The following is a 23,651-nucleotide window of genomic DNA, read 5'->3' as shown; positions in this document are numbered from 1 at the left end:
ACATCCCCCACAGCAGCTGGGGGGAGGGAAGGGGGAGAGGAGGGAAGCTGGCAGCACTGTGAGGGGCGCAACACAGGGGTAAGCCCAGGCAGTAGGGGAAATCGGCACTGCACACCTGGCACACCCCCTGCACACGCCTATGATACATGGTAATAGTTAGCTGCACCCAAGTGGACTCGTTTTGTAATGTTGAAAAAGCTTTGCTAATCAACTTAATAGCTTCCTCAGCTCTATTGAGTTTCAAGACCATACCCAATACAGTAATCACTTCAGGACATACCTTACGGTGAAACATGTGGGAGGCACATGCTGTATCCTGAGGTGTATTCTACAGTAAAGCTATTAGGACAAGTAGCAAACCATCTTCAACATTACAGAGCAAGTTATCTGAGTACAGTTTTTCATATATTCTCCTTGCTGTCTGTGTTGAGGAGATCTACCTTCACTTTTTTGCTTTAGTGATCACTGACAATGGGAGAGAAAATTAGGTAAAATCAAAAGTTTATAACCATAAATTTGATGGACTGCCTGGCACCCTTCCTGGGTGCCTCCGTTAAGGTACAGCTTCCTCCACTATGGAACCAGGAATCAGGTATTGTAGCTGAGAATTGCACCCAAGAACTAGACAACACTAGCTTAGGTGCAAACTGGAACTCTTTATTGAAAACTCACCCAGAATTTATACCACATAAAATCAGATAAGAGCTTGATCACATTATCCTAAAAAATGCAAACTTTAAACAGTCATCAGTACATCTAATGAACAGTTAACAAACATAAAAGCATAAACATCCCACAATGGTTTTGTAAGTAGGTGAAGTGGACACAATACTAGTAGACAGACAGAAACAATAGGTGACTCAATTAACAATGGCGATTCACACCTAGGAGGCACACAATGGGGAATTATACAATGAGAAAAAGACATTTAAAGTGTTACTAAACCCACAACAGTAAAATCAGTCTTTATATGCAGTAAAGCATGCTTACCATACTCACTGTGGAACCTAAGGGGTTAATCATATGCATTGTGGAAAAAGACTATTTGATCCTATCTTCTCTGATCCTCCCCTTCTTCCACTGTCTCCAATCCATCTCCCGACAGAACAGAGCCTTTGGAGCCACTCTGCACATACTCAGTTTGGTGTATATTGCTAGAGAGTTTTTCTTTTCTTGAGAGGGTGCATTTGATCAGCACAGGGCCAATCAGCAGTGTCCAGACAGAGGGTTAGGGGTTCGGCAGCCTCAAAGGACAATCAGGGGAGAATGAAAACTCCTCCTACAAGCTTTAACCAGACACTGATAGAAGTCACAAGACTGCTATGTACTGCTGATGAGAAAAGGTATTTATCAGTTTATATTTACCTAAATGATTGCATTTCATTCTGTGTACAGTGGGAGACCACATATAGTGAATGTAGCGTCTTGGGTTTAGTAACACTGTAATAAACAGATAAGCAGCAGGAGACCTCAGCATCAGGTTGTTTTCAGCAGATTATAATCTTATGCTTAGAGTGTCTAAGTCTGGGGGGGGGGCTAAAGCAATCAATGCTGGTTTGGGCACAGAGGCCCCAAATCTGTATCCAGGTTCTAGGTTCCCAGAGTCTGTGTGTTTTCAGGGAGACATGGACCCAAATCTGAAGCAAAATCACTACAAAGGTCCCCCAGGCACATACTTCCCAAATAATAGAGCCCCCACAAAAGCCAGGGTCCATAGCACGTGGGCAAAAGGCTACCCTGCAGTCCCCTCCAAAAACCCCTCTTCTGGTTGGGTCTGTCACACAAGTCCTCTGAAAATGTTTAATGAGTAAGCTGCATCATTTTCTTTTTCCAGATACAAGATGTCTGTGTTCATGGCAACCTCCATTCATCTAGCACGGTAGCTCACCCATAAGAATGAATAGGACAGTGAAGAGAGGACCCAGTAAAGATTCTTTTGTTGTAAAGACTATGGAGTGCTGGGCAGGACTGAATAGTGAAGATCACTATAATAGGGAAAAAGATAAGTATTTTAACAGGCTGTTGATACAAAGTAATCTACAGTGGGGGGAAATTGATCAAAACTGGATCAGACAGAATCTGAAGAAGCTGTGCATTGCAACTATTTTGATAAATGCATATACACAGCATATATACCGTGAATACAGTATCTCACAAAAGTGAGTACACCTCCTAAATTTTTGTAAATATTTCATTATATCTTTTCATGTGACAACACTGAAGAAATTACACTTTGCTACAATGTAAAGTAGGGAGTGTACAGCTTGTATAACAGTGTCAATTTGCTGTGCCCTCATAACTTAACACACAGCCATTAATGTTAAAACTGCTGGCAACAAAAGTGAGTACACCCCTACACCCCTAAGTGAAAATGTCCAAATTGGGTCCAAAGTGTCAATATTTTATGTGGCCACTATTATTTTCCAGCACTACCTTAACCCTCTTGGACATGGAGTTCACCAGAGCTTCACAGGTTGCCACTGGAGTCCTCTTCCATTCCTCCATGACAACATCACAGAGCTGGTCGATGTTAAAGACCTTGCGCTCCTCCACCTTTGGTTTGAGGATGCCCCACAGATACTCAATAGGGTTTAGGTCTGGAGACATGCTTGGCCAGTTCATCACCTTTACCCTCAGCTTCTTTAGCATGGCAGTGGTCATCTTGGAGGTGTGATTGGGGTTGATATCATGTTGGATTACTGCCCTATGGCCCAGTCTTCGAAGGGAGGGGATCATGCTCTGTTTGAGTATGTCATAGTACATGTTGACATTCATGGTTCCCTCAATGAACTGTAGCTCCCCAGTACCGGCAGCACTCATGCAGCCCCAGACCATGACACTCCCACCACCATGCTTGTCTGTAGGAAAGACACACTTGTCTTTGTACTCTTCACCAGGTTGCCACCACACACACTTGACACCATCTGAACCAAATGCGTTTATCTTGGTCTCACGAGACCACGGGATATGGTTCCAGAAATCCATGTTCTTAGTCTGTTTGTCTTCAGCAAACTGTTTGCGGGTTTTCTTGTGCATCATCTTCAGAAGAGGCTTCCTTCCGGGATGACAGCCATGCACAACAATTTGATGCAGTGTGCGGCGTATGGTCTGAGCACTGACAGGCTGACCCCTCACCCCTTCAACCTCTGCAGCAATGCTGGCAGCACTCATACGTTTATTTCCCAAAGACAACCTCTGGATGTGACGCTGAGCACGTGCACTCAGCTTCTTTGATCGAGGCCTGTTCTGAGTGGAAACTGTCTTTTTAAACTGCTGTATGGACTTGGCCACCGTGCTCCAGCTCAATTTCAGGGTCTTGGCAATCTTCTTATAGCCTAGGCCATCTTTATGTAGAGCAACTATTCTTTTTTTCAGATCCTCAGAGAGTTCTTTGCCATGAGGTGCCATGTTGAACTTCCAGTGACCAGTATGAGAGAGTGATAACACCAAATTGAACACACCTGCTCCCCATTCACACCTGAGACCTTGTAACACTAACAAGTCACATGGCAATTGGGCCCAATTTGCACATTTTCACTTAGGGGTGTACTCACTTTTGTTGCCAGCAGTTTAGACATTAATGGCTGTGTCTTGAGTTATTTTGAGGGGACAGCAAATTTACACTGTTATACAAGCTGTACATTCACTACTGTACATTGCAGCAAAGTGTAATTTCTTCAGTGTTGTCACCTGAAAAGATATAATAAAATATTTACAAAAATGTGAGGGGTGTACTCACTTTTGTGAAATACTGTCTATCTAGATAGATAGATAGATAGATAGATATAAATATATATATATTCATATATATCTATATATTTATTAGGGTTTGCATAGTTCACCGGTAACAAAAATTGCCTATGCAGATAAGGGGCATCTGTAGATTAAAGCAAACTGTGCAGCTCTGACTAAAGTTGGATAATTACCTTGCTATAGGTGTAGGCCATTTACGTACCTCATGAAGCCTGACTGGAAAACTTGTAGTAGATTGCTAAGGATGTTGCTAAGAGACTCAATGCTATTACTGTTCACCTTCACCAACACAGGAGTGAGTTCTTTCTTTGATTCAGAGCCCCTCCTATGCTCTTTCTCTCTTTTTAAGCAGTAGCTCTGCGCTCAGCATTTCACAGCTCATTCCTGTGATGGTGGAGGTGAGCAGTAACAGATAGGAGTCTCTTAACAATGTCATAGGAGTTTTCCAGTCAGGCTTCGTGTAAATGGCCTAAACCTATAGCAAGTTTATCATTTAACTTTAGTCAAAGCGGCACAGATTTTTTTTTTGTAATCTAAAGACGCCCCTTACCTGCATAGGCAGTTTTTTGGTAAAGGTGAACTAACCCTTTAAGCAGACCATGGAAGGTATGCTAATTATATGAGGCAGCTCCCCTGTTTTCAAAAAACACCTGTGAGTGGGGAATCATTAATATTCTCACCTTTTCCAAGAATTCAACACTAGAGGGGGTAATGCCTTTAAAAAGATCCCAGGGAATGCCAAGTACCTCAAATCTCACAAAGTTTGGGCTAATTAGTATTCATTGGGAACTTGTCAGAAGTATAATTACAGCACCCTTGCCTAGGCACTGTGGGTAGAAGGGGTAAGGTAAGTACCTGTATATTATCTAACATCCACAGGTTTTTTTTATGGTTATATACAGTGAATTAAGATAGGGGAGTGGGCCTCAGTCAGTGATACACCAGATGTCTTTATCTGCATACCTGCTATGGATCAGTATGCCAAAGTGCGTTGTATTTAATCTAGGGGGTTAGCCATGACTGCCTACATTTTTATCCCATTACATTTATTTTAAAGAAAAACATGTCAGAAGTGACTCATGCAGATGGTAGAGAAATGGGACAGCAGAGAGAAGTTCTATGGATTGAAAAATACATATGCCTTGTTCATGTTTTATGTTAGAGGTTTACAACCACTTTAATTGATATTAACAAAACTCATTATTACCGCAATAAGATCACAATTTTGGTTTCCTCTACTGAAATCTTTCAGTTAGCAAGCAAACCAGGTTTAGAATAGGATATTATTTTTTAGCCATATCTAGAAGTAATTTGAAATTCTAGCATTGTTATCTAACAATGTTCATGAAGACAAAGTCAATTTTTATGTCTATAATTATTTTATTTAATAAATGGTAGCTGTTAGTTTCTGCTCAACATTTTAATTACAATCATGACTCATTTGAATTTGTTGTTGTCTGTAATGGGTTTACAACTACCCAAATACATACATCATTAGTTAATCACTTTTACAGACAAGAAAATATTTAGAACAGATGGGGAACTGTGATTTAGCTTCCAACTTCTTAGTTCATTTGAACACTATGTTATTTTTTGATTACTAGATGCCTGCTTCCCCTTTCCTTTTTTAGATTTTTAAGTAATGTACTGTATATACTGTAAATATATATATATATATATATATATATATATATATATATACTGTATGTACAGTATATGACCTGGAGGGTGTGCACGGTGCATCACATTTAGCACTATTTTAAAGTGGCTGGCTAAATTTACTGCCACCCAAATCACTTCTATTACACAGCAGAGCAAGCAGATAAAGTTTAAAAACAAGTGTAGGACATGTCTTGACCAGTCACAAGGTTTACCACTTAAATTATATGAAAGAAAAAAATCCTATTATTTTTTCAAAATTGTTTGCACAATTAGGTATGCAGGTTTTTAGTCTGAACATAGTGTGATCTTTTTTACAAAGTTAATTACAAAATAAAAAGCACCCACACCTAGGTGAACAACACAAAAACATACCCAAAAGGTATTAAATTACACAAATCGTTAATACTGGTGATGTGAGCAGCCGCTGTCTATACTATCCAACCAGATTGGCAAAAAAGAGTAAATTTCAGGCAGCGCTTGCTTAACCATAAACGTATTAGTTATACAAAACTTACTATAGTAAATACTATAATGGTGATAATAAACAATGTTTCAATGATCTTCATAAGTCACAAATAAAGGTGACATAGTGCAAACAAAAAATCTCTGTGCAATATTGGGTGCTTTGTGCCTTGTTCCCAGGGTATTCCCTGTGTATCCACCATGTGCGGTAATGTATTCATTCTATACTCACCTTATGTTCGTGACTCCCTTACTATATAGCAAGGAAAGTCAACTGGGCTTGTAGGTCTTTTTTTGGGGGACCTATCCCACTCTCTCATGTACTCTGGTGACTCCCACAGGTCCAGACTCCTTCCTGCTGCGATCCCAAGGGTTCTTCCAAAACGTTATTATGCAGGTAAAAAATAAGTGGAGAGACAGCCTCTCATAGTATAAAATCATTTTTTTTATAACTGACAATTTTTATTATTTTTTTCACAAAAATATACAAATCTGCAGCATTGGGTACAAAAAATAGAGTTCGTAATATCACAGTTCGATTTGACAGACAGTCAGCTGAACGTTGAACGACGATGCCGTTCGGTGCCAACATTTAGTAATTAAACAGAATGAGTTTACTGGATTATTATACATCTCAAACAGTATATCCATTAATACCCTTTGCACAGATATATAAACACTTAAAACAGAGAGAAGGAAAAGAGTAGAGAAGAAGGGAGAGGGAAAAAAGTATGGCCACCCACCTCCAGAGTCCAGGACAACCCGAGCAGGAACGGGCCATAAATACGCAAATGACACAGATCATTAGGTCGCAGGAGTCTCCAACAGGACCCAGGGTTCCCAAATATGGTTATGCTTATCAAGAGTATCGTTTAATGAGGCCGTAAGATATTCCATTCTCTTAACATCTCTGATCCTGGAGTGCAGCTCAGACAGTGAGGGGGTTTCCCTCTTTTTCCACTTTAGAGCCACCAAACAGCGTGCTGCAGTGAGCACATGGGCTAAGAGCTTTTTTGATATTTTAGATAAGGTGGCAGGTGGGAGACCCAGAAGAAAGATCTTTGGATCGAGGAGCACCCCAGTATCAAAGATGGACTGGAGTAAGGATTGTACCATACCCCAATAGGGGATGATTAGAGGGCAGGTCCAATAGACATGAAATAACGCCCCCCTATCTTTATAACATCGCCAACAACGGAAATCGGCCGCGGGGTATATGGAGTGGAGCAGATCAGGGGTCTGATACCAGTGGAATAAAATCTTATATTGATTCTCTTTATAAAGCGTGCATATGGAGCTTTTAGTAGCCTGGGTCCATATGGATTGCCAGGTCTTTAAGGATAGGTCTGTACCCAAGGCCTGCTCCCACTTAACCATATATGAATGTCGTGGCCCATCCGGTGAGAAATCTGTGACCAGGATCTGATAGGTGCGGGAGATCATGCCCTTAGGGGACGAACCCTCTAAACATAGCTTTTCGAAGTCTGTTAGGGGAGAAAATCTTAAGTTCGACACTAGTGATTGTGCATAGTGACATAGTTGTAGGTAACTAAAAAAAGCCTGTTTAGGAATATCAAAAGCGATTTGCAGTTCTCGGAACTGGCCATAATGAAATAGAGCCTTATCCATCCAGAAATGAGACATCTGTGAGGTTAAGCTGTCAGGAATGTTGGGTGTAAATAGAAATGAGGTGACTGGGGAAGACGTGGTAGAAAGCGGGTACTTCGATTTGGCACGTCGCCATAGTGTGCGTAAGAGGGCCATTGGTCCTAACAGTTGTACACTGCCAGGTGGTATATCAGAACTCCAAAGCATGGAGTTTGGGTGGATGGGGGCTAACCATAACTTCTCAATCTGTGTCCACTTATTATAGGCATGTAGGGTACACCAGGAGGCTACAGGTCTTAACTGGGCTGCTAAGTAGTACTTAGCTATGTTGGGGAACGCCAGTCCACTTTGATTACGAGGAGCGTACAAAGCCGATCTAGCAATGCGATGTCTTTTATAGTTACAGAAAAAATTGATCAGGTCACCCTGAAGTTTTTTTAGGTGTGAGGATGGGATGGGAATAGGGAGCGTCTCAAAAATATACAAAAGTCTGGGTAGTATCGTCATCTTCAGGGTTGCAAGTCTACCGAAAAGGGACAATTTCAAAGATTTCCATTTAGTTAGGGAGGCTCTGATAGAGGTAAACATTTGGGAAAAGTTAGCTTTATATAGAGTGTCGTATGTGGGTGTGATATGTACGCCGAGGTATTTTAAAGAAGAGGATTGCCAAGAATAAGGAAATGTTTGTGAAAGTGTTGATAGTGTTTGAGGGGATAGATTGAGAGGAAGGACCTCCGTTTTGGAACTGTTAATTTTATAACCCGAGAGGGTGCTGTATCTATCCAACTCAGCCTGTAAGTTCGGAAGAGATATATGAGGCTGGGTGAGGGTAAGAAGGACATCATCCGCAAGTAGGGAAATCTTAAAATCTCTAGTACGGACTGGGATGCCATGAATACTTGGGTTATTTCTGATATGGGCTGCTAGAGGTTCAATGCATAGGGCATATAGAAGAGGGGAAAGTGGGCAACCTTGGCGGGTCCCGTTAGAAATCAGAAAGGTAGGGGAAGTGGCAAATTGAGTGCGGACCTGGGCAGTAGGGGCCGAGTATAGGTGGGCGATAGCTCAGAGGAATGGACCTTCAATACCAGCCCGATTGAGAGTTGCAAACAGGAAAGGCCAGCCCAGCCTATCAAAGGCTTTTTCGGCATCCAGACTGAGCAGTATTGCCTCCATTGTATTCCTGTTCGCAACCTCAACCAAGTCGATGACCCTCTGGGTGTTATCTCCGGCCTGTCGAAAAGGAATAAATCCCACTTGATCTCTATGGACCAGGGATGGCATGAAGTTGTTTAATATGTTTGCCAGCAGTTTTGTAAAAATGTTTAAGTCTGTATTGAGGAGAGCTATTGGTCTGTAATTGAACGGAAGAGTGTGGTCTTTTCCTAGTTTTGGGATTAGTGTCAGGTAGGAATTTTGCATATCTCTGGGGATGGGTGTATCAGAGAGAAATGAATTAAAGAGATTTGTCATGTGGGGGAGTAAATGTGGTAGGAACGTCTTGTAATAAAGGTACGGTAAACCATCAGGTCCAGGGGCTTTATTATTTGGCAATAGTTTAATCATTTCTGTTACTTCCTCCTCTGTGATGGAGGCATTAAGCGTCTCCAGAGCAGAGGAGGTGAGCCTAGGGGTATCCGTGTCTGCTAAATAGGTATGGATGGCCTGGGATAAGTCGGGAGGGGATGGGTTGTGCGGGACACTTGGATCATTATACAGAGTAGAATAGAAATCATGAAAAAGCTGTGCTATTTTGTAAGGGTGAGATTGAAGGACACCGTTTGTGTCTCTAAGATGTGTAGTGGTAGTTGTTGCTGCCCTGTCGCGAAGCTGTTTCTTAAGCTGTGTGTGGCTTATTGACTTTGTCGTAATAAGTCTGTTTAAGCCTAATCAACACCTTTTCTATCTTACCCCGGTCAATATCTCTCAATCCTGCCCTAACACTGACGAGTTCTCTAAGGATCGTCAGTGACGGGGATGAGAGCAGGCGCGCTTCTAAATGTTTAAGTTTGTCTAAAAGGGCGCAGCGTGTTGCATTAGCCTTCCTTTTCAGGGCAGTGGAAAGCGAGATACATTGGCCTCGGAAGACCGCCTTATGGGCCTCCCACAGAGATGAGGCGGAAATCTCAGGGGAACAATTTTCCGCAAAGTACAGCTTCAGGGTTTGTTCCAATTCTACTCTAGATGTAACATGTTTAAGTAGGAAGTCATTCAGATGCCAATGGCATTTATGAAAGGAGCTTGAAGAGAGTGCCAGGGAGAGCGTAATCGGGGCATGATCCGACCATGAGATAGCCTGGATATCTGAGTCCATGCACGTTCGCAGAGTCGGGGCATTGACAAAGAAATAATCTAGTCGTGAGTGGGACTTATGGGGATGGGAATAGAAAGTAAATTGTTTAGCTGATGGGTAGGTGGTACGCCATGTATCGAACAGGGCATATTTTCTAGTTATTTGTCGAAATTGGGTGGCTTTTCTATTGATAGTTACTTGGGTTTTCCCCTGACCCACAGAATGTTTATCAAGACCCGGAGAGTGGATGAGGTTAAAATCCCCTCCAATCACCAGGTATTGATGGGGGGCCTCGAACAGGCGGTCAAAGACCTTAGACAAAAAGGGAATTTGATTCGTATTTGGGGCATAAACATTGCATAAAGTGAGATTAGCACCCTTCCAAAGGCCTCGGAGGATGAGGTAGTGTCCCATTGGGTCTGAATATAGAGATTGTAACTGGAAGGAGGAACCTTGCTTAAAAAGGATTGCTACCCCTGCTCGTTTATGTGGACCAGAGGCCTGGTATATGTGAGGGTAGTGTCTTTGCGCAAATGTCATGGTGCCCGTTTTAGCAAGGTGCGTCTCCTGAATGAAAATAAAGTCAGCCTTAGACCGTTTAAACTCTCGTAATGCTAGGCTGCTCTTAACATTCGAGTTAAGGCCTTTTACGTTTAGTGAAAATATGTCAATCGTGGTGGATACATTGGGGGGGGAAACGGTAGCCTACCCAGTGGATTTAGTAGAGCCTTGGTGTATAGGAGGTCCACGAAGCGAATCTCCATGGTGGGTGCGGTTTGGAGGTCTGCAACCCCCCGAGCAAGAACCGGGTCCCGGAGATGGATGGCCTCCAAAAGGTTGAGAGGAAGAAAGACGAGAGGAATGGAAAAAACAGTAGGAAAGATGCAGAGAAAAAAGGTACAAACAACAAACAAAAAAAGAAACACAAAAATTAGTACAAGATTAAGGTTAGTTAACCATTCCCAGTATAACCCACCTACACAAAGTGGTAAGCTGGGAAACTCCAGAGGGCCCCCTCTGACATAGGAGGCAAAGGTGCCACCGTCAGAGAAAATAGGGAAGGGAGCCATTCGGAGATCCCCGGGGGGGAGGAGAGGACGGACCCAAGGAGGGGGCAACCCTCTTCCGGGCCTGCCTGCATCAAAATTCAAAAAAGAAAAACTAATTAACAGAAGAAACATGGAACCTGCATTTATCAACTGATAACCGACATATCTATAATCATAACTATGACCTGAAAAAAGAAAAAAAAAAAAAACATGATGAGACCATTGATTCGGGGAATATTGAGCAATAATAAAATGTAGTCTGTGGATTTAAAAGCATTGAAGTAAAGGTACAGGGGTTTTCCCTCTTCATAATATTCCCCTAAAGCTTGTCCTTAAACAGAAGGAAAGAAAAAGGGGAGGGATATCCTTCCCAACAAGCCATGCCCTCCCCCTGGGGCAAAAAAGTAAGAGGAAGGGGAGAGAGGGGGAGAAAGGGAGCAGAAATAGGTAGATAAAAAAAAAAGTGGGGGGAGAGGAGAAGAGGGGGAGAGGGAAGAAGGGGGGAGCAGGTAGGGAAAGAGAGGGTGTGTGAGAGAAAGGAGGGATAAGGGGGAGGGGGGTGGTAGATCCCGGCTAGCTGTGTGGATTCTATCTGATGCTTATAGTCACAGTCAAACATGTATTGCTAACATAAAAGAAAACCTTCTCGCTAAATAGGCACAAACTATGGATGAATAGGATGAGCAAGATATATCTGCGGGTTCTCAGGTAGAAAAACAGAAAACAGACAAAATAAGTCTGATATCAGACATCAAGGTGGAGTAGGGATTTAAAGAAGCAGCAGTTCATTTCTGACGGGGTGGTGGGGAAGGGCCTGCAGAGCGCGGTCTTGTACGTTTCCGGCCAGTGACTTGGATCCAAGGGTCTGGACGAGGTGGGGGTACCGGCAGCGGTTCCCACCCAGGGGTAGGTGGGACCGGGATATCCAATTCCCTGCAGAAAGATTGAAGATCTTCTGGATATCGGATATCGGTTGTGGACCTCCCGTCTTTTTTTGCCGTGAGGCTAAAGGGGAAACCCCAATGATAGCGAAAGTCATGTTCTCTTAACAGGGTGAGAAGTGGTTGCAAGGATCGTCTTTGTTGGAGGGTGATCCATGATAAGTCCGGGAAAAGTTGGATGGAGGCTCCGTCAAAATCAATGGCGTGCATGTTTCGTGCCTTTCTCATAATATCCTCCTTAAGGGTGTAGTTGTGCACCCTACAAATCACATCTCGTGGTCTGGATCCTGGCCCACGGGGGCGCAAAGCTTGATGTACTCGATCTAACTTAACTCGCTGATGCTCCGGGCGACCTAGAATGCTGTTGAAAATGGCTTGCAAAGTCACATTTAGATCTTCCTCCTGGGTCGCCTCCGGAAGGCCTCGGACCCTAATATTGTTACGCCTACCTCTATTATCGAGGTCTTCAAGATGGCGTTGGAAGTCTCTAAGGGTAGAGGCTTGTAAGGTTAGGCGATCATGTATTTGCGAGAGTTCAAGTTTAGTGTCGCATGTTTCCTTCTCCAAAGATGCGACTTTAGTGGACAGTTGATGAAGGTCAGTGCGAAGCATGCTAATCTCGGTTCTACAAGTATCCCTTACTTCTTGGATGAGCATACGGAAGTCTTGTTTTGTGGGCATACAACGGACGTAATCTCTCCAAGATGTACATGCTTCAGGGTCAGGTACAAAATCCGGTGTGGTGTGTGCATGGCAGCCCTGCACTACGGCCGAGTATGAAGTTGGCATGGGGGATCACCTCTGAGGTGGTGGTGAGGGGGGAGTAGTGCTGGATTTTTTGGTTATCGATGGGCCCTGCGGACTCCCTGTGTGAGAATAAGCCCCCTGGAATCCTGATGGCCGTGGGGCCTGGGGAGGTGCTGGAGCCTGGACTGCGTCTCTCTGGAGAGGGGAGAGAGAGGGGGCTCTGTCCCTATGTGCCTGGGAGCATTGTGGTAGGGAACGGTGGTCCCAGTCCGGAGCATAGGAGTCCCAGGAGGGGGATGGCTGGTCAGAGGATATAGAGGATGCGGGTCCTATAAGGCATGGGGGAAAAGTTTGTGACAGGCTGCCTAGTATATGTCCTCCAGGGGGGCCGGGGGGCCGATCGAGAGGTCGGTAGGGGGGATCGGAGAGTGTGCAGTTGGTAAATACCCTTCGGATCCGTACCTCTTGTTCCTGTGATCTATGGAGGCTTGTAGAGAAGGAGAGGGAGTGGCTGCTGTGCATGGCGCCGGCGCCATCTTGGCCTCGTGCTGTCCGGCCGTAGCTCCCTGCCCAAAATACTCGGTAATGAGCGGCGGGGGGGCCGAGGAAGAGCGGGTGGTGTGTCCTCTGGGGTCCGCTTCTTTGTTTTTGCGCAGTTTGCCCATGATTGATGGCGAAAAAGAGCAGGTTCCAGCTGTGTGCAGGCAGGCCAGAACGGGAGCTTCAGAGAGACATGTCTGCCCGGGAAGCCATCTAAAGCCACGCCCCGGTATAGTATAAAATCATTTTGAGTTTATTTGTGTAAAAATGACAGCAGTAGCAGTTGTGATCCTTTGTAATATCATAAATGGGTGCCTTGTGAAAACTTAAATAAAGTAATGTGAGCTAAATAAATATTAAGCTATGTGTAAGAATAAGAATAAGTCAAATTAGATGTGTAATTAAATTGAATATAATAACCTAAAAATTAAAAACTAAAAAGTGTAAAAATTGTGAGCGAAAGTAAAAATAAAAATAAAATAAATAAAATAAGATAGATAAATAAAATACATTCGTTTAACATTCACTTTGCAAAGTGAACAGTTTCACATGCTTTAGTAAATCAACCCCATTTATTGTATTCAAGATTATTTTAATGATTTTTGATCCATCTGGGTTTGAAAATCCTCTTGTGGGGGTGGAGCACTGAGCATGCGAGCATGCGAGATTGTGGAAGCTTCAGGCCGACATATCCTATCTTTATCCTCCTTTCTAGTGACAGCCTAGTTATCTCAGTGCTGGTGGTTTTCTGTGCTGGGGGGGTTTAGCTGAGGGCGGTGGTGCTCTGCAGCGATCGGCGGTGCTTGGTTCTGGTCCTTTCTTCCTGTGTCCCTCGCCTGTCTCGTCTCCTCCTCTGCCTTGAGGCTCCTGTTGGATTCACATGCCAGTGATGACTCAGAGGAAGGATGGAACAGGCTCTGTGTGATCCACAGCTAAAGCCGGTGTTCTGCCGAAAACTTCAACTCGCCAAAATCTCCAACAACGTCACTTCTGTGACCCTCCAGCAGCAATAATTGGAGATTTAGACAACTTGGCTGTTTTCACAGAACAGAGGCAGAGTATACAGTATGGTACACAAATGTGCTGTTTTGACAGAACACCGGGAAAGGAGGAAAAAAGTTGTCGCCGCCTTGGAGGCAGCCATGTTGTTGGTTAGTATCAGGCGTACTAACAATGTCCACTCATTGTATGGTTTACTGTACTGTATACACTTCCGCTATTCTGTCAAAACAGCCAACTCTTCTAAATCTCCAATTATTGGTGCTGCAGAGTAACCGGAAGTGACGTGGTTGAAGATTTTGGTGAGTTGGAGTTTTCAGCAGAACATCGGAGCTGGAGCTGGATATAGTGTTAGCACTGCACAGCCTCCTTCTCAGCCATTTTCCAGTGAGAGAGACACAGTCCCACTGTTAAAAGCAGCTATTATGGAGCACTCTGTTGGCTATCACTGCTCACAGAGCATACAAAGTATCCAAAGTATACAATGTACACAAAGGATGCTGGACAAATCCCCATTAAATTGGCAACCTGATGATTACTCTGATATGGTGCCCGAGACTGTTTCAGCAATCCGTTCATTGGATTCACAGACTTCTAACACTAATACTACACGGTAGGCATAACTAACAACAGCTGTGAGTATGGATGCTGTGGCTCCCACTTACAGTGGTGTGAGTGATTTAGCTGGGGGAGCCCTCAAGCCCACCCTTGCTCACCGGTCAAGTGCAGGCAGTGCCGGAAGATGTTACACTGATCCTCCACATGTGCCCATCGAGTACCCACTCGCCTCTTCCACCGTGCAGCTCTTCAAGACCTTTTCTTATATGTTATTTGAATTATAGAGACAAAGAAATTATTTTGCACAGGGCTAGGGCCCTGAAAGAGATCAGCTACAAACTGACTTTTCTCTGAAAGGTGAAAAAAACAGAGCCTGTTTCATAGTTAAAAAGAGGTTGCTGCACTTGGGTCTCCAATATTCCATGCTTTATCCTGCCCATCTTTGGGTGATTCATGATGGTTGGGTACAAATTTTGGACTCTCCACCGGTTGCCCAAGACTGGTTTTATAATTTTTCAAGTCAATGTTTTTTTTCTCTTCTTTTCTCTTTTTCTCTTGTGTACTTGTAGTGGTATTCTAGCTGAGCGATCTTTTTGTTAATTTCATTCTTTCTCTTAATTTTTAAATCCTTCCCCATTTTATTTATTTTCTCTTTTTATTTTTTCTTCCTTTTTTTTTTTTCTCCTGTAATTGAGTCGGCCAGACTCTTATTTAGCTTGCTGCTAATTTAGGAACCCCTTACGTTGTTTTCTTAAATATGAGTGAACAGAAAATTCAAGTTCTATCTTGGAATGTACATGGTATCAATGCTTCTCTGAAGAGGAATGCTGTTTGTGATTATATATCCTCATTCTATCCATCTGTGGTCGGTTTTCTAGAGACTCACGCCACTCGGGACACAACTAGGTGGTTACAATGATGTTTTGTGCAGGATGCTTATCATTCCATTCATTCTTCTGATTCCCGAGGGGTCTCTATTTTAACCAATTGCTGATCAGCCGCCGTCGTTATACAGCGGCAGGTTGGCACTTCTGCGCAAATCGCGGTAGCTGTATGGCGCTTGCGTCAGCTTCAGAACCGGTCAGTCTCCAGGCCCAGGCCAATGATTTCTGGCCTGGACCTGGTGATTGGATCTGGCGAATGAGAAACGGTCCTCTGCCTGTGAATGTACACAGGCAGAGGAAGTGCTGTCATATCGCCTCGTGGATCCCTTTCCGGTTCCAGAGAGAGGAGAGAGGACATCTAAAAGTGAGTTGCACCAACACTACACTGACACAGTACACTTAGGCACACTTTTTACCCCTGATCACCACCCCCACATAGTTAACCCCTTCACTCCCTGTCACTGTGTCCCCAAGTGCAGCTTTCAGATTTTTCACTGATCACTGTACTGGTGTCACTTATGACACTAAACAGCATTAGGACAATAAGTAGTAAGCCCAGGTAGGTCTAGGGTACCCCCATTAACCCCCTAATAAAATTTTAACCCCTTGATCACCCCCCCAGTTGACCCTTCCACCCTCTGTCACCAGTGTCACTAATATAGTGTACAGATCTATATTCTGATTGTCGTATTAGTGTCACGGATGATGCTAGTTAGTTGGTTAGTTTCACCGTCAGTCTTTTATAGCGTCAGGGTACCCCCATATATTACCGAAAACGGGTTTAACCCCTTGATTGCCCCCAGTTAATCAATCGATCACTATAACTTACAAAACAAAACACACATAGTTGGAGAGTTCACAGAGTCACGACTGATGCCTGCGAACGCTAACATTTCATTTTTGGTAGCAATTGAAGCAGGCTCTGACAATCAGGTGCTCTTTTGCCTGTGAGTCGCACTAGCTGTACATTTAAATTTAGAGGCCAAAATGTCCAAACAGAGGTACACTAGTGAAGAGGCCTACACGTTGCTGAGCATGACAGAGGAGAGTGAAGGGGAAGCCGCCTCCTTGTCAGATTCAGGCTCAGTATACGAACCAGTAGAGAGCAGCGGCATCCTGACAGATAGCTCTGATGATGGAGTAGTGGTCCCTGTTAAGGTCAGGTGTACCCGACCCCGTTCTTCTGTTGCTGAGGTGCAACAACCGCAGGGCTCTCGTATGGAGCAGAGAGTCAGTACTAGTGGCGCTCATCCTTCTGGTGAACTGGCAAGCTCCAGCAGCCTAGTACACCCTGGTCGTAGACAAACCAGCACTGCAGTATCACGTGGTGACATGGCGAGTCCCATAAGTGCAGTTCAAGCTGGTGCGGTGGCTAGCACAAGTAGTGTCCCGCAGCCACCAAGAAGACAAATACAGGCCTGTTGAGCTCATAGTGCCCTTCCCGCTGTGTTTGCCAATCCTGAATGGGAGCCCACCCGTAAAATGAACAGTTGATTTTACATCACTTGATTTTTATTCGCTGTTTTTCACGGAAGATCTCTATAGATCTATTGTGGACCAAAGCAATTTGTATGCTGGTCAATTTATCGCTGCCAATACCCATTTGACCCTTGCCAGAGAATGGAAACCTATTATGGTTTCCGAATTTAAGACCTTTCTGGGCCTGTCCCTCCTCATGGGCATACAGTGGGGATGGAAAGTATTCAGACCCCCTTAAATTTTTCACTCTTTGTTATATTGCAGCCATTTGCTAAAATCATTTAAGTTCATTTTTTTTAATGTACACACAGCACCCCATGTTGACAGAAATACACAGAATTGTTGACATTTTTGCAAATTTATTAAAAAAGAAAAACTGAAATATCACATGGTCCTAAGTATTCAGACCCTTTGCTCAGTATTCAGTAGAAGCACCCTTTTGATTTAATACAGCCTTGAGTCTTTTTTGGGAAAGATGCAACAAGTTTTTCACACCTGGATTTGGGGATCCTCTGCCATCCTTCCTTGGATGGTAAACGTTGGTGGACAGCCATTTTTAGGTCTCTCCAAAGAAGCTCAATTGGGTTTAAGTCAGGGCTCTGGCTGGGCCATTCAAGAACAGTCACGGAGTTGTTGTGAAGCCACTCCTTCGTTATTTTAGCTGTGTGCTTAGGGTCATTGTCTTGTTGGAAGGTAAACCTTCGGCCCAGTCTGAGGTCCTGAGCACTCTGGAGAAGATTTTCATCCAGGATATCCCTGTGCTTGGCCGCATTCAACTTTCCCTCAATTGCAACCAGTCGTCCTGTCCCTGCAGCTGAAAAACACCCCCACAGCATAATGCTGCCACCACCATGCTTCACTGATGGGACTGTATTGGACAGGTGATGAGCAGTGCCTGGTTTTCTCCACACATACCGCTTAGAATTAAGGCCAAAAAGTTCTATCTTAGTCTCATCAGATCATCTCATCTTGGAGTCCTTCAGGTGTTTTTTAGCAAACTCCATACGGGCTTTCATGTATCTTGAACTGAGGAAAGGCTTCCGTCGGGCCTCTCTGCCATAAAGCCCCGACTGGTGGCTCTTCAGGCAGTTCCCTTGACCTCATGATTCTCATTTGCTCTGACATGCACTGAGCTATAAGGTCATATATAGACAGGTGTGTGGCTTTCCTAATCAAGCCCAATCAGTATAATCAAATACAGCTGGACTCAAATTAAGGTGTAGAACCATCTCAAGGATGATCAGAAGAAATGGACAGCACCTGAGTTAAATATATGAGTGTCACAGCAAAGGGTCTGAATAATTAGGACCATGTGATATTTCAGTTTTTCTTTTTTAAGAATTCTGCAAAAATGTCAACAATTCTGTGTTTATCTGTCAATATGGTGTGCTGTGTGTACATTAATGAGGAAAAAAATGAACATAAATGATTTTAGCAAATGGCTGCAGTATAACAAAGAATGAAAAATTTAAGGGGGTCTGAATACTTTCCGTCCCCACTGTAACTAAAAAAGGGAGTTGCGATCATATTGGTCCACTGACCCAATTCACCATATGCCCGTGTTCTCTGCTTCCATGACCAGGGCTAGATACGAGCAGATCTTGCGGTTTATGCACTTCGACGACAATGAACTCTATCGTCCTTGGGGTGACCCTGGATTTGATCAGCTCCACAAAATTTGGCCCCATCGTAAACCACTTCAAGCAACAGTTTGCTGCCTTGTTTATTCCCGATCAAGCTGTCTACGTTGACGAGTCCCTTTTCTGGCCGCTTGTCTTTCAAACAGTATGGGGACAAGATTTATAAGCTCTGTGACAGGGCCACAGGCTATACATATAGTTTTATGGTTTACAAGGGAAAAGATAGTCACGTGAAGCTCCCCAACTGCTCAGACTACATAGGAAGAGCTGGCAAGATTGTTTAGGACTTGGTGCCACCCTTATTCGGAAAGGGGTACCACTTGTACGTGGACAATTATTATTACGCTTGCCACTTTTTAGTCACCTTTTTGATTGTGGAATTGGCACAAGTGGCACTGTGCGATCTAATCTCTGGGGCTTCCCACAACGGCTTGTAGATTCCCGACTTAGACTTAGACTGCTTGAGAAGTAATAATTTGCTTGCAGTGAAGTGGAGAGCTAATCGGAATGTTTTCATTCTGTCCTCCCTTCACACAGAGGTGACTGGTGTTGTTGAGATGCCCCTCTGTGTCCACGAATACAACCTTAATATGGGAGGGGTGGACTTCAATGACCAGTTGATGGCGCCGTACCTAATTGCCCGTAAGGCCAGACGCTGGTACAAAAAAGTGTCTGTATACCTATTTCAATTGGCTGTGCTGAAAGCTTATGTGCTATACAAACCATCAGGATGAACTGGATCCTTCCTAAAATTCCAGGAAAGATCATCACAGCCCTTCTGTTTCCAGACGGTGCTGTGCCCCAACCTCCCAATGCAAATGCAGTGAGCTGGCTGCATGAGAGGCACTTCCCAGAAGTCCTCCGTGGTACCTCAGGCGAAAGAACACCCCAAAAAAGATGTTGTGTCTGTAGGAAACGCGGATGAAGGAATGACACCCGCTTTTATTGTCCCTCCTGTCCAGGCCAACCTGGTCACTGCATCGGTGAATGTTTCTGTAGCTACCACACACTAGTGGAGTATTAGTATAGGGTACAGCACTGCATATTCCTAGGATACACTTTCACAGGGTCTCCAAAGATGCTATCGCATTTTTCAGTGACCCGAACCTGGAACCTTTACGGTTACAGTTACAAATAAAAGTGTAAAAAAAATATATAAAATAAAAAAGCCAAAAATAGTTGTCATTTTCTTGTTCTTCTATCTATTTTGTTCTCTCTCTATGTTTCTGCTGTTTTACTGTATTTAATGCTTAACTGCAATGTTTTATTGTTACAATGTTTTATCATGTTTGCTTCGCAGGTATGTAATTCTTTTATAATTTAATGTTTACTGTGTTCTATTGTTAACCATTTTTTTCTTTGTAGGTATGCCATTCAGCTGCAGCACTGATTTATTTATCTTGACAACAACAGTGTTTGCTCTCACGATACGTAAATCAGCGACTCCAGCGCTGTAGGAGGTGATTTCACCACCACAGAAAATAAAAAAAAGAACATATATGCCAAAGCATGGGGGCAGGGGTGGAGGGGCAATTTGCCCCTAACATTAGGAGCAGATTGCCCCCATGATTCGGCATATATATTTTAGGCACAGATTGCAATATAAAAAAGTTGTTTTATTGAGTTTATGTTTTATTGTTACCATTATTTATTTTGACAGCAATACCCACCGATCAATCTCTTTTTTCATGCAGCCCACAGGCTGCATGAAAAAAAAAACATTACAATATATGCCCAACAAGCACCAGCGATGTACTGGTATGTTGCTGGACTTTGAGTGGTTATACCAGAATGATGCCTGCAGATTTAGGTATCATCTTGATATTGTTTTTTTCAGCTGGTGGTCGGCTTTCATGTAAAAGTAATTCTAGCAGCTAATTAGCCATTAGACTGCTTTTATAAGCAGGGGAAGGGAACGTCCTAACTCTCCTGCTGTCTTCCATGGTTTTCTCGGGCTCCCCTGTCCCACCGGGGAACTCGAAAATGCAGCCGGTGGTTCCGCTAGCTGACCATAGAGCTGATCGGAGACCAGAATGGCTCCAATTATCTCTATGGCCTAAGAAGCTACAAGCATTTCATTACTTTGGTTTGCTGGATATAAACAGCGCCATTGGGAAATTGGAAAAGCATCTTATCGCACTGATCTTGGTGTGGTCAGATGCTTTGTAGGCAGAGGAGAGATCTAGAGTCTAATAGACCCCATTTTTTTCAAAAAAGAGTTCCTGTCACTACCTATTACTATCATATGGGATATTTACATTCCCTGTGATAGCAATAAAAATATTAAAAAATAAATAAATGAAGGGAACGTGTAAAAATAAAATAAAAAAGCAAAATAAACGATTTTAAATAAATAAATAAATAAAGCACCCCTGTCCCCCCCGTGCTCGCTCGCACAGGTCTTATGTCATATGTAAACAGCATTTCATCATGCATGTGCGGTATCAACGCAAACATCATATCGAGGGCAGTAATTCTAGCAGTATACCTCCTCTGGTAACCTGTAAAGGCTTTTAAATGCTTTTAAAAATGTATGTAGTTTGTCACCGCTGCACGGTTGTGCGCAATTTTAAAGTATGTCGCGTTTGGTATCTATGTACATAGTTACATAGTTACATAGTAGGTGAGGTTGAAAAAAGACACAACTCCATCAAGTCCAACCTATGTGTGTGATTATATGTCAGTATTACATTTTATATCCCTGTATGTTGCGGTCATTCAGGTGCTTATCTAATAGTTTCTTGAAACTATCAATGCCCCCTGCTGAGACCACCGCCTGTGGAAGGGAATTCCACATCCTTGCCACTCTTTCAGTAAAGAACCCTCTAAGTAGTTTAAGGTTAAACCTCTTTTCTTCTAATTTTAATGAGTGGCCACGAGTCTTGTTAAACTCTCTTCTGCAAAAAAGTTTTATTCCTATTGTGGGGTCACCAGTAGGGTATTTGTATATTGAAATCATATCCGCTCTCAAACGTCTCTTCTCCAGAGAGAATAAGTTCAGTGCTCGCAACCTTTCCTCATAACTAATATCTTCCAGACCCGTTATTAGCTTTGTTGCCCTTCTTTGTACTCGCTCCATTTCCAGTACATCCTTTCTGAGGACTGGTGCCCAGAACTGGACAGCATAGTCTAGGTGAGTGGAGTTGATCCCCTTTTTAATGCATGCCAATATTCTGTTTGCTTTGTTAGCAGCAGCTTTTATATTTTACCAAACATTTGGGCAATATAGTGTGTTTTAGTGTATTAAAATTTAAAAAACTGTGTTCCAAAAAAATTGCGTTTGAAAAATCACTGCGCAAATACTGTGTGAAAAAAAATTGCAACACCCATAATTTTAGTCTGTAGGACCTTTGCTTTAAAAAAATATATAATATTTGGGGGTTCAACGTCATTTTCATTGACCCCTTTTTGGAAAGTAATCACCCCAAGCTATTTAGTGATAGTCATGTTGAGTCCATGGAATAGTTTATATTTTGCCACAAGTTTCAGGAAAATTTCAATTTATTTTTTATTTTCTTTACACAAGTTGTCACTAAATGATGACATTGCTCACAAATGGCATGTGTATTTGAGAAATTACACCCCAAAATACATTCTGATGCTTATCCTAAGTATGGAGATACCACATGTGTGAGACTTTTTGAGAGCCTAGCTGAGTACAGGACCCCGAAAACCAATCACCACATTCAGGCTTTCTAAGGGCGTAAAATGGTGATTTCACTTCCTCACTACCTATCAGTTTCTGAGGCCATGAAATGCCAAGATAGTACAAAATCCCCCCAAATGACCTCATTTTGGAAAGTAGATACCCCAAGCTATGTGCTGAGAGGCATGTTGAGTCCATGGAATATTTTATATTTTGTCACAAGTTTTGGAAAAATTACAAACTTTTTTTTTTTTTTTTTGTAGAAAGTTGTCACTAAATGATATATTGCTCAGACATGCCATGGGTATCTGTGGAATTACACCCCAAATACATTCTGCTGATTCTCCTGAATATGGGAATACTACATGTTTGGGTCTTTTTGGGAGCCTAGCCACGTACAGAAGCCCAAAAACCAATCACCGCCTTCAGGATTTCTAAGGACGTAAAATGGTGATTTCACTCCTCACTACCTATCACAGAGGCATGGTAAGTATTTTGCAGCTCTCATTTGTTTTGGAAAATGAGGAAAGAAAAGGAATTTTAAATTTTCAAAACTTTGTGACAGAATTGAGATCTGCAAAATACTTAACATGCCTCTCAGCAGGGGCATTGCTTGGTCTACAAAAGATCTGGGGCTAGAGCCCATAACAGCAAAGTAAAGAAAGTCATACGCTTGGGCAGGCATACACATGTATATAATGTGTGTGTGTAACATTATATATTATCATTAAATCAGGGTACCCAAAGCCCCACAATAGAAATCTCTTCTGCGCTCAGGTGTCTAGTTCCTCAGTATGTGGTGTAACCAACTTCATACAGTAGTATCTGCCGTCTTGCAGCCCTCCTCAGAATAATGGGTATTCACAGGCTGAAGAAAAAAAGAAAAAAGGAAGGCGAACCGACCTAATGCATTACCACTGGTAAAGCTATATTAAAGCATAAAACAGCAAAGTGTATACTCACAAACAAGCATGGATAACAGGTATTAGCAATGTTACAGGTTTGCAGTTCTGAACATCAACAGGTCAGGACCTGACGTCAAGTAGATAGCGATGGCTGAAGCGTTTCAGGGGAGAACCCCTTTCCTCAGAGCCTAAGCGGGCAATGGCTGCTCACACACATGGTCCCCTCTATATATATGTGTGTGTCTGTGCACCTCAGTCACTGCCAGCACCCACCCACATTGGACCTGCCCACCCACATTGTAGAGCCCTCCCCAACTGCACCCAATCACTGGAATGCAACACCATAGGGGTTAATGACAGTAACCCCACACATGCATAGCCAGAGAATAGATAGTATACAATATTTAAAAACAATGGTGTAGGGATACATGGGGAGGTGATAAGCCTCCCATTCAGAGGTGGTCAGGAATATGGTCTACCTGTAC

Source organism: Aquarana catesbeiana, linkage group LG04 (assembly GCF_042186555.1).
Source record: "Aquarana catesbeiana isolate 2022-GZ linkage group LG04, ASM4218655v1, whole genome shotgun sequence".
Lineage (NCBI taxonomy): Eukaryota > Metazoa > Chordata > Amphibia > Anura > Ranidae > Aquarana > Aquarana catesbeiana.
The sequence above is the reverse complement of the archived record's forward strand: the minus strand, read 5'-3'. Positions refer to the sequence as shown.